The following is an 11,792-nucleotide window of genomic DNA, read 5'->3' as shown; positions in this document are numbered from 1 at the left end:
TCTTCCCAACCCCAAACTTCACTTCCTTATCCCCTTACTTCAAAGTGAGTGTTCCGTCATTCATGTCTACCACTGCTTGTGCGGTGGCAAGAAATGGCCTCCCTAGTATGAGGAGGACTTCGGTATCTTCTTCCATATCTAGTATGACAAATTCGGCCGGGTAGACGAACTTGTCGACTTTGACCAATAGATTTTCAGCGACACCTTGCGGGTATTTGACGGACCTATCGGCAAGTTGTATACTCATCTTGGTAGGGCTCGTTTTTCCTAGGCCGAGTCGTTTGAACATTGATGCAGGCATGAGGTTAATGCTAGCCCCAAGGTCGGCTAGTGCATTACGAATGGGGGATTCCCCGATCGAGCAAAGAATTGTGAAGCTTCCGGGATCAATCTTCTTTTGGGGAAGTTTGTTGAGTACGAGGGCAGAGCATTCTTCGCCTAGGTTAACTAATTGCAATGATTCAATTTTCCTTTTATGAGTGAGGAAGTCCCTCATGAATTTTGAGTATTTAGGCATTTGAGTTAGGACTTCGATGAAAGGAATATTAACATGCAATTGTTTTAGTAGACTTTCGAATTTTGCGAATTGCTCATTAGTCTTTTGACGAATTAACCTACCGGGGTACGGAATCGGAGGAGCCTTGGTGGGCTCTTTAGGAGAAGCCTTCTCTTGTTGGGGCGGTAGTGTGCTTTCCTCAGTTGGTGGTGGCGGAGCTTTCGCGGGACCCACGGTACGGTTTCTTAATGTTATGAGATGAACTTGTGCTTTTGGGTTTGTTTCGGTATTACTTGGTAACGCGCCTTGTGGTCTCTCGGAGAAATTTTGAGCTAGTTGATTTATTTGTTTTTCAATGTTTTGTATACTAGCTTGTTGATTTCTAAAATTTGATTCCAATTGTTGAAACCGATCCGAGTTTTTCTTTTCAGTGTCGGAGATGAGGCGAGATATAGTATCTTCAAGCCTTTCTCGTCCACCTTGTTGTTGATGGAAATTTTGTGACTCGTTTATTGGTTGTTGAAAGTTTGTTCGTTGATTTAGACTTTGTTGGTTACTACTATTGCCGGGTTCTCTCCAACCAAGGTTAGGGTGGTTACGCCATCCTTGGATGTAGGTACCCGTTGGAGGACCCGACAGCCTAGATCTATTATCAATGTAGTTTACGGACTCTGTTTGATCATCTGTTTCTTTCATACAACTCCAATTTTCATGTGGCCCACCACACCCTTCGCAAGCCATTACCGAGACCGTTTTTGTTATTTCTAACTTTTTAATTTTTGAAGAGAGGGCCTCGATTTGGGCTTGTAAAGAAGTGCTTTCATCAACCTTATGGGCGCCCGGGGCAATAGATTTATTGCCTCGGGGAGTGTGCCACTGAAAATTGGTTTGAGCAATTTCCTCGATTTGATTGAACATTTCATGTGGGCGACGATTACCTAAAAGTCCCCCGGAGCTAGAGTCAAGTGTTTGTCTCGTGTGTGGCAACAACCCATTATAGAAAGTGGATACTTGTTGCCATACCGCAAGACCGTGATGGGGACACTTTCGCAATAGCTCCTTGAACCTTTCCCAAGTTTCATATAAGGATTCCCCATCCTCTTGTGAATATGTATTAATTTCAGTCATTAATTTAGCCGTTTTAGCGGGAGGGAAATACTTATATAGAAATTTTTGGGCTAGTTCATCCCAGGTGTTTACCGAACCAACTGGGAGGGCGTTGAGCCAAGCTTTTGCTCGGTCTTTTAGTGAAAATGGAAACATTCGGAGGCAGAAGGCGTCATTTGATGCTCCATTGATCCGAAAGGTATCACATATTTCTAAAAAATTAGTAATATGTAGATGGGGATCCTCGTCCGCAAGCCCATGGAAGGTTGCGGAGTTTTGAAGCATTTGTATCAAATGTGGCCGAAGTTCGAAGTTGTTGGCTTCAACATTCGGTGCATTGATAGCGGCGCCGAGATTACCCACGGTGGGTCATAGGTAATCCATGAGGGTACGTTGGTCCGCCATTGGAAGTGGGTCCCCCGAAACTTTCCCTTGGTTTTTAGCTTTAAGTCTTTTTCTGAGAAAGCGTTCGGGGTCTTCTAGAGGTTCTTTTATGTCTTTATTAGAACTGGAGCTCATACACTACGTAGGAGGTTCAGATGTGGCGTCTGGTTCCAAGTCCTGCAATAAAAACAGAAAAGAATGTTGGTCAGAAAGTTCACCACGGCCCCGTGCTCAGAGAACACGGCCCGTGGTCGGAGATACATCGATTGTTTTCCGGACCCCTGTTACTGGAAAGTTGGACGCGGCCTGTGTTGCACTGACACGGCCCCATGCTCAGCCCTCTGTAACTCAGAAAATAAAAACTGCCAGTGACACTGCTGGGCACGGCCCCTGTCCGACCAGGCACAACCCGTGCTGAGCTCTGCAGAAGCTGAAAGATTAAGAAAATCCTAAAAAAATAAAAAGAAAATAAAAAAAAATGATTAGGCCGTTGATTCCTAACTTTCTTAAAATCCTTGTGTCCCCGGCAACGGCGCCAAAAACTTGATGTGCGTTAGGTGTAATATAATTTAGGTATATATTTTAAGCCCTTTTACACTTTTTAGCCAAGTTTTAAATTTATAAAACACGATATTTACTAACACTAAACACACATATGGGCAAGTGCACCCATCGTGAACGTAGTATAGTGTTGGTAAGATACCGAGGTCGTCCAAGGACACAAGAGCTTTTAGTACCGGTTTATCCTCAACGTCTAATCAAATCAAAATGTTAGAAAAAAGTTTTAAACTAAGAAAATAAAACTAACTAAAATGCTGAAAAATAAAATAAAAATAAAAACAGATAGACAAGATGAATCACTTGGATCCGACTCGTGTGTAGTGTAACCTTTGATTATTTTCGCACTTTTGCACTTATTTAAGAGATTATCTTAGTTATTGTAGTGGGCCCCTCTTTTGAATGCGACGTTACCCTCAACCCAGTAGTTTGAGTCAGCAAGGATACAATCCTAAAGGGTCGGATTATTGAAAGATAATTAATTAAGTTATTAATGCATAATGTGGTAGGGCCCTCTTTTGAAGGCGACGTTACCCTCAGCTAAGTAGTCTGAGTCAGCAGGGATACAGTCCTAAGTAGCCGGGTTAAAGTTTTAATAGTAGTTTAACTTACGAGGGGATCAAAGAGGTTGGACCCCCGCCATCCAATACCTTTGGGTATTGAAGGAGGTCCTACTAAATTTGACCCAGGTTCTTTGCAGGATCTATACACTGAACAATGGCAAGACTCTTACCAAACCATTCCCTTAACCCCCGACGAGGTAGCCAACATACCTCCATATAGACCGTGGAGATATGAATGGTGAAAATCTTTTATTTTATATAGACAGTAAAATAATGCCAAGACACCACGGACAAACGATAAGGAAGAATCACCTTCAACATAAGAAACTAGTAATTAAAGTCATTAATACAAAACCAATTAAAAAGTGCAAAAGATTAAAAATAAAAAGTGTTACACTAAACACTTGTCTTCACCAAGTGATGTAAGAGACTTAGGCAAACATGGCCTTTGATTGTCAAGAACTCTTACGATCAATCTTGGATCCCGAGATGACTCACACACTCTATGATGGACAATGGATGATGGTGTTGTGATGGTGGTGGGTGAAGTGTGAGAGAGGTGGTGTGCCAAGGGATGAGTTGCAAGAGCTTCAAACACTCCTATTTATAGGCTGAACAAAAGCTTGGGCACGGCCCCGTGTCTATCCACGTCTCTCTCTTCATTAATTGCAATTCGCAATTTCATTAAATGCGTCTGCAGGAAGTTGACCACGCCCCCGTGTCCGCTGGGCACGACCCCATGGTGGGCAACAGAAGCTTCTATGATTTTGTCTTTTCTGCTGACACTTGGGCACGGCCCCGTGCTCACTGAGCACGGGGCGTGTTCAGTCTTCTGTCTTCTTTGTTTTGCTTGGGAAGATGCTGTCGGGAGGTTGGGCATGCCACTCTTGTTCCTTTTCTTGTATTTATGTTAGATTTAGCTGTCTTTTTGCTTCTTTTATTCATTTGAGCTCGTTTAATCATGAAAATACAAAAGGAAGACAAAAGCACACTTTTTCCAACATTAGTACTAAAAAACGGTTAGTTTTATGCCACAATTGTCAAGAACTCTTACGATCAATCTTGATGTAATTTATATGTTGCATTGATGCAAACATGGCCTTTGATTGTCAAGAACTCTTACGATCAATCTTGGATCCCGAGACAACTCACACACTCTATGATGGATAATGGATGATGGTGGTGGATGATGGTGTTATGGTGGTGGTGGGTGGTGGGTGAAGTGTGAGAGAGGTGGTGTGCCAAGGGATGAGTTGCAAGAGCTCCAAACGCTCCTATTTATAGGCTGAACAGAAGCTCGGGCACGGCCCCGTGTCCATCTGACTCTCTCTCTCTCTTCATTAATTGTAATTCGCAATTATAATAAATGCGCCTGCAGGAAGTTGACCACGCCCCCGTGTCCGCTGGGCACGGCCCCGTGGTGCGCAACAGAAGCTTCTATGAGTTTGTCTTTTCTGCTGGCACTTGGGCACGGCCCCGTGCTCACTAAGCACGGGGCGTGTTCAGTCTTCTGTCTTCTTTGTTTTGCTTGGGAAGATGCTGTCGGGAGGTTGGGCATGCCACTTTTGTTTCTTTTCTTGTATTTATGTTAGATTTTGCTGCCTTTTTGCTTCTTTTGTTCTTTTGAGCTCATTTAATTCTGAAAATACAAAAGGAAGACAAAAGCACACTTTTTCCAACATTAGTACTAAAAAAGGGTTAGTTTTATGCCACAATTGATGTAATTCATATGTTGCATTTTGTGCACATCAACTCCACTCACACAATTATTTTTTTATAAAAAAAGAAGAAAAAATATGATTGGTGGAAAAAGGGTGGACCCACATTAACAACCAAGCACCCCCTCTCTCTCTCCTCTCTCTCAATCGGTGAGCACACACCGAGCTATGAAGTCCCCGCGCGATAAAGTTTGGATGGTGGCGGTGTACCCGCACGGCAAATGAAATCACCGCATGGGGTCACCGAAGGTGCCCTGTGCACCCTTATAAACTTTAACAACATTACCAATATGCAACCTCAGAGAGGTGGTTGTCATAAATATTACCATTTACGTAACGTGTCGCGGTAACGCACGATCATTCTCACTAGTAATGTCATATCCATTAAAAATGCACTATACTTTTTGGAAGTTATACTCATTTCAAATTTATTGTTACACCTCTATTACAAAATCAAAGAGTCCTACCATCATGTCTCCATTCAATAATTTTCTATCTTTTCTTTGGGTTTTTTCCTTTTATAGATGCAAAATAAATTTGGAATTAAAATTTGTATTAAATGATATAAATTAATTTACGGGAAATTCTATTGGCACACCGGCCAATCTAGTCGCACACTTTCCTTTTTTAATACGGGTCGTATAGGTCCAAAAGTCAAATCTACAAATGTCAGTCCTTGTCTGGTGGCTTGCTTGACCTATACGGGTTGTATTACATTGTTTTTTGTTTACAATTTTCTTATACATTTAATCATAATTATAACAAAGTTTAATAAAAGAATTTATTTATTTTTTAAACAAAAAAACAATTTTTAAATTTATCATGTAGTATACTTTTGGTACATGTTTATTATACTATAGTTTATTGTACTAGGGTGAGAGTTTGCTACAAAATCCATTTTTCCTACAAAGTGTAAAAAGTCATAAAACACCTTAACGTCAAGCATAAAACACACTCAAAACCAACCAATAACAAAGTGAAGATTACTAAAACACCATATTTGTGGGTTTTGTATTGTGTTTTGGATGATAAGGCTTTGATTATCGAATGACTAACATTAGTGTGTTTTATGTTGATTATCATGTTGTGTTTTATATGCATAGTTTTATGATGGTGTTTGAAGTTTTTATGGACTGTTAGGGTTTGGATATTGTGTTTTAGTGATCTTCACTTTGTTATTTAAGGGTTTGAATGTGAATGTGTTTTATGGCTAAAATTGTGGTTTTTATGACTTTGTACACTTTGTAGGAAAAATGGACTTTGTAGCCGAACTCCACCCTATTATACTATACTATACTACATATATGCTATATTATACTACAACTATAATGTAACAACCCGACTTTTTGAAGTCAAAGTCAAAGTCAAAGTCAAAGGAAGAAAAGCTTGCTAATCAGATCGGTCATTCCTTGCTTAATTATTACTTGTACTCTCTGACTCGATCATTGATGTATGCTAGTTACCGTTATAATTATTTAGGATTTGTATTGGGTGAAGTAACAATGCGATAAACGCAATTAAACGCTAATCTACTTAATGCTATCTCATCGCTATCGCATCGCAACTCGAATCGCAGTTATAGATATTGTTTTATGTGTGTGTTACTATGTGTTACTTGTGCATGTTTATATATGTGTTAAAGGTGTTATTCGAAAACGCAATCGCAACTCTCCCGCAACGCAATCTCATCGCAAACTGGAAACACAAGATTACTTATATTGTTGTATGTTAGTTATGTTATTTGTGTAACTATTATCTAAAACTATCGCATCGCTTATTCGACACTCGCTTAAACGCATCGCAACGCTCAACGCACGAAACGGAAGTCGGAAACAAACTCGCACTTGCCCTCCGATCGAACGACCGTTCGATCGAATGGTCATCCAACCGGATGGCCATCCGATCGGAAGGCCATTCGACCGAACCACTCCCACCGCCTTTCTTCTCCTCTCACTATAAATACTCCACCTGTCACATCACTGTTCATGATGTGACAGCTCTCCTCCGACCCAAGCACTCTCAGGCCACTTTTCTCTCGATTTCTCGCGATTCTTGTAAGTTTTCACTCAAAATCTTGTACTTTCACAATCAGCACACACTTTCTCATCATCCTCACCAACAAATCTCACAATTTCACCATGGAATCCACCTGATTTGAGTTGTTTTAGAGTGACGTCATCATGGGTTTGTATGAACACCGGAGTATGATCTCATTTCACCAAGAACAACTCAGATCTAAAGGATTTCTATGATGTTTAAACACTGATTTCACCTAAATCTAAACATTTTTCAAGTGTTTCAAACTTTTCTTCAAACATTATTCACTTTTGTTCAAAACCGATAGAATCGGAGCTCGTTCGGGCCTTCTACTCATGTGGACAGGGGTTGTTAAGGGTATTTCTCACGTGTCACAGTGGTGATATGTGTGAGCATTCTACAACTCGCAGTCATTTCTGTGCATATTTCATTGTCGATAGCTTACTTGCTTCACATTTCAACGTGTTACATGCTGGTTATGCGTAAATCGCTTTCGCTACTATTATACTATTAAAACTTGTATGCTCACCTTTACACTATGTGTATTGACCTATTTTCGCGTATGTGACAGGTGTTTAGGATGCTTGCTATGTTGCTGTATTTCTGTGGAATCGAGCTAGGGGAGTCTAGAAACAAACTAAATAATTTATGAGTTGTCGGAACAATTTTTTTGTCTTTGAGAACACTATGTCTGTAATGACAATTTTGCTTATTATGTTATGTTATGATATGGGACGTAACGTTAAATAATTGGTAATGATAGTTGTTATGGATTCTCTTGGACAATCTGTTTCGCTCGGTGCCACACCCCGATGTTTCCGCCATCGGTTGGGGTGTGACAGATTGGTATCACAGCCATAACTATAGGGAATTAGGCAAGACTCGACCTAGTCCGGGTCGATGTCTTAGAAATGACCTAGTATATAGTCTAAGTACCAACAGAGTATCTTGTGCATACCCGGTAGGGGTTCCGCACGAGCCTATCTCTGTTACGCTCTCTCGAACTTATCTTTGCGCGAACGTCGCATACTGCAGCTTCGCGTAAAGCCGGTCTTTCCTAAGACTGGAAACGCACTAACGCCTTTCCCAAGGCGGACACGACACGCACAATTTTCGAAAACAAATGAGTGATTAGATCGAGATTAGGTGTGAACCGTAAATTCTCGAATAAATCGCTCATTCGACGCGCCTTTTTACTATAAACACGAGAATTTGCATTGAATCATGAGTGAAATCCATATTTCGATGCAAATCTCTCTCTCTATCTCGTGTGTGACAACTGTCAAAAATTTAGGTATCCGTACAATTAATTAACCATGATTAGTGCTTAATGACTATGCTGAATTGCAATTAACTGCTTTCTGATTACTGCCATATACATACATGTGCATCACATATTGCTTGATGTCATATCATTATTGCATGATAGCTTATTGATTCAAATGATGCACTAGACATAGTTAGCACAGTTATCTGATAAATCAGGAAAGTGCTGACAAAACTCAGCACATAGACAGACAGTGCATTGAGACACATAATGAGCCAGAAACCAAGTATGACACTAGTATAGTGTTTAGGAAAGTAAGGATCACAAAACTGCTTTTCTAAGTGATAGTTTAAGTGCCGGAAAGTGCCTAAAACTCACCCAAAGTGCTGGATTTAGCATTTTAACAATCTAATATCATGCAGAAATATGGTTAAATGGTCCTGAATGCTTTCCTAAGTGTTGGGAATCAAAAGTGTCCAAAAAGGTACATAAAGCACACTAAACTGCAAAGTTTAGCACTTTAACGAACTAGTAACCAACCGAACAACCGGACACTACCCGAAACATCAAATTTACATTAGAAGCACTGTTTTAACATTACCAAGCTAGTTATGGTCCCCGAACATCATAACACCCTATAAAATATCAAGTAACTAACTATATACTTGAATTTTTACCCTAAACTAACTATATGATTAAACCTACTCTACATACCCCCCCACCTAGTAATCGGCCCATGCCTTGCCCATACCTCAAGATTTTATTTCAATTTAGTAATGGATATTGTCCCCCCCCCCTTAATGACATAAAAAGCAAGAGATAGAAGGTTGAGATGGTTATAAGAAAGACTTGCAAGACTTAAGTTCATTTATCACACACTAGAAAAACACACAACTCTCTCTCCCTCTAGTCTTGCTCTCGGCAGACCCCAAGCACCACCATCACCACCATTATTCATCCATTCCCAACCGTTCCAAGCTTATACAAAGGTGCAAGAGATCATACAAAGAAGCTAGGAGCTTGTGGAAGTTCAAGAACCTCTCTTATTTGCTTTTATCCATCTAATTTCTTCACTTGATCATCCCTAGCCTTGTGCTAGTGGTAAGAGTCTTGATCTTGCTAGTTTACTTCTATTTTAAGTGGTTAAAAGAAGAATCATACTTATAATCTTGAAGAACACTAAAGATCATAAAATGTAAACTTGAACATAAGCATGTTTAATGAAGAAACTAAGTTATTTATGTGTCAATTTGCTTGTTGATTGTTGTTTGTTCATGTGTATGATGTAGATCATCATATGATCTTGCTAGATCATGATTAAAAACATAATCTAGCAAGATGAAAAAGTAGAAATATTGTAGGATGATAGATCATCCACACAAAGATCATGAACTTGGAAGAATACATGGATTTCTTGAAAAATAGTGATCAAAGTAAGTTGTTAGTCACATAGATCTAAAGATCTATGGATGAGTTTTCAAAGAAACCAAGTTAAAAATTTAAGTTTTACTAAATCTTGGTTCTTACATAAACAAACATTATTTTTGGTGGTTAAACAAGTGTAGAAACACTTGTGTAACAAAAAGATTTCATAAGGAAACATTTTTAGAAATGATGATCACAAGTTGTAAACATCCATATTCTTTAAAAATGAAGTTTTTAAAGAACTAATCACACTTTAAAAGATAACAATGCTTACTAATAACACTAGTAAGTTACTACAAATTTTTACAAATATTCAAGTTCATGAAGTAGTAGATATGCATGATTTTGGCAAGATTGGTAAGTAAAGGTTGTTTATTATTGTTTGTGGATTGATTGTGATGATTTTTACAAAAGAAAATGATATGCTTGAAAGCATGGAAACCTCCATTTTTAGGGGAAACTATGACAAAGTTTTCTAAAAATCTAAACACTTAGAAAAATTTTTTTAAACAAGTATTTACAAGTGTATTTCAAACCATAAATTGTTACAAAAACTTTGCAATAATTTTTGGTTACAAAAATATAAATATTGGAGGTTGGTTTTTATAAATAAAAGTGACTAAATACGTATTTAGGAAATATATATTTAGAAGACACATGTGTGTGATTATTTGTATATTTTGTGTATTAGTTATATTATTTTAGGACATGAAATACTATAACACACCAAAATACCAAGGATTACTATCCAAAAATATTACCAAAATTCCAAAGAATGAATATACACATTTACACAAAAATATTGGTGAAAACCGAACTATGGAATAAGACTTACAAAATATTCCGGAAATTACTCACAAAGTATATTTTGGTAAATAATATTTTGGACACCAAGGAAATGAAAATATGATTTTTACATTTACTACAAAAATATATCATATTTTGACAAGGGAAAAATATATTATTTTTGACATGTATGAATATATATTTTTCTTGAGATTTTTAGGAAATATATTATTTTTAAGAAATATATATTTTCTTACACAAACACGAAGTACAATATTTTTGAGATGAAAAATATATTTTCTCGAATAAATATGAAATATATCATTTTTGGAGAAAAATGAGTTTATATATATATTTTACAAGTTGGGCATGAAAATATATTATCTTTGAGACTTATGAGAGAATACGAATATTTTTGCCAAAGAAGAATTATAAATAATTTTTCTAAATAATACTTATCACAATATACATTTTGGAAATATATATTGGTGGACTTTTACTAAAGATAATATTCCGGAAAAAATAATACGAAATAAGTATAAGAATATACTTAATGAATACAATAAAAATACGTATCCTCGTACTTATAAATACACACCGGAATACTACTCTAATGCATGGCAAAAATATACAAGTATAAGAATACGAATACAAATACCCCCATCCTTGGGAAGGAAATGCAAATACAGATACTTGAGAAGTATTAAGTTAAAATAATTGATTTAACAATTATTCCAAAATTTAATAGATATAATTTAAGTTAAAATATTAATTATTTTAAAAAATAATTATATAACTTGGGATAATATCGAAGATACAAAGAACGTAACTCAAAGACACTAACAAATACTAAATTAAGGCACGGCCCGTTCGTCTAATAGACATTAGTACGTTGTAGGTAGTCGTATTCACCGAAGGAGCTTGAGTTACGATTGTTGAAGACGCAAGACTGTGAGTTCATGTCCCCCTTTTCTTTAAACTGTTTTGTTTTATAACTTCGGGGGTGAAGTACATATTACGAAATGATTACAAACAAATTTCAGTTGGTATGGTTAGCTTTGGAAAGTACAGTAGATCATGTGAATGGGTAGGCGCACTCTTAAGACTATTAATCCTCGTGTTAGGACCGAGGGGTATGAGTGATAGATCTATTTGGGTGTAGCGAGCCCACACCCGTGTGGACCAGGGTGGCCCATGAGGTGACTATACCTTACAGCCGGAGGCCCGGTACAAATCTGCTAGGCTTGAGCCTTCCTACGCCGTTGCACGTATATTAATGGCCTTGCAAACCATTAATCGATCTGTTTCCTTGTTTTGCTTTCATACTGAGATTTATAAAACTTACATACAGACAATGATATCAAAGGTTTATTCATACACACAAACAAACACATGAACTCGCTCAACTTTTGTTGATGTTTTTAAAACTACATGTATTTCAGGGAATTAAT

General features: G+C 37.8%; 1 non-coding gene across 1 annotated transcript; it reads left to right on the top strand.

Moving 5' to 3' along the window:
- Positions 1-1,523: 1,523 nt before the first annotated feature.
- On the top strand, positions 1,524-1,630 carry LOC118491816. The gene has a single exon (XR_004892261.1). It is a non-coding gene; the product is annotated as a small nucleolar RNA R71 (small nucleolar RNA).
- The last annotated feature ends 10,162 nt before the right edge of the window (positions 1,631-11,792 follow it).

This window comes from Helianthus annuus, chromosome 4 (genome assembly GCF_002127325.2).
Source record: "Helianthus annuus cultivar XRQ/B chromosome 4, HanXRQr2.0-SUNRISE, whole genome shotgun sequence".
Classification (NCBI taxonomy): Eukaryota; Viridiplantae; Streptophyta; class Magnoliopsida; order Asterales; family Asteraceae; genus Helianthus; species Helianthus annuus.
The sequence above is the reverse complement of the archived record's forward strand: the minus strand, read 5'-3'. Positions and strand labels throughout refer to the sequence as shown.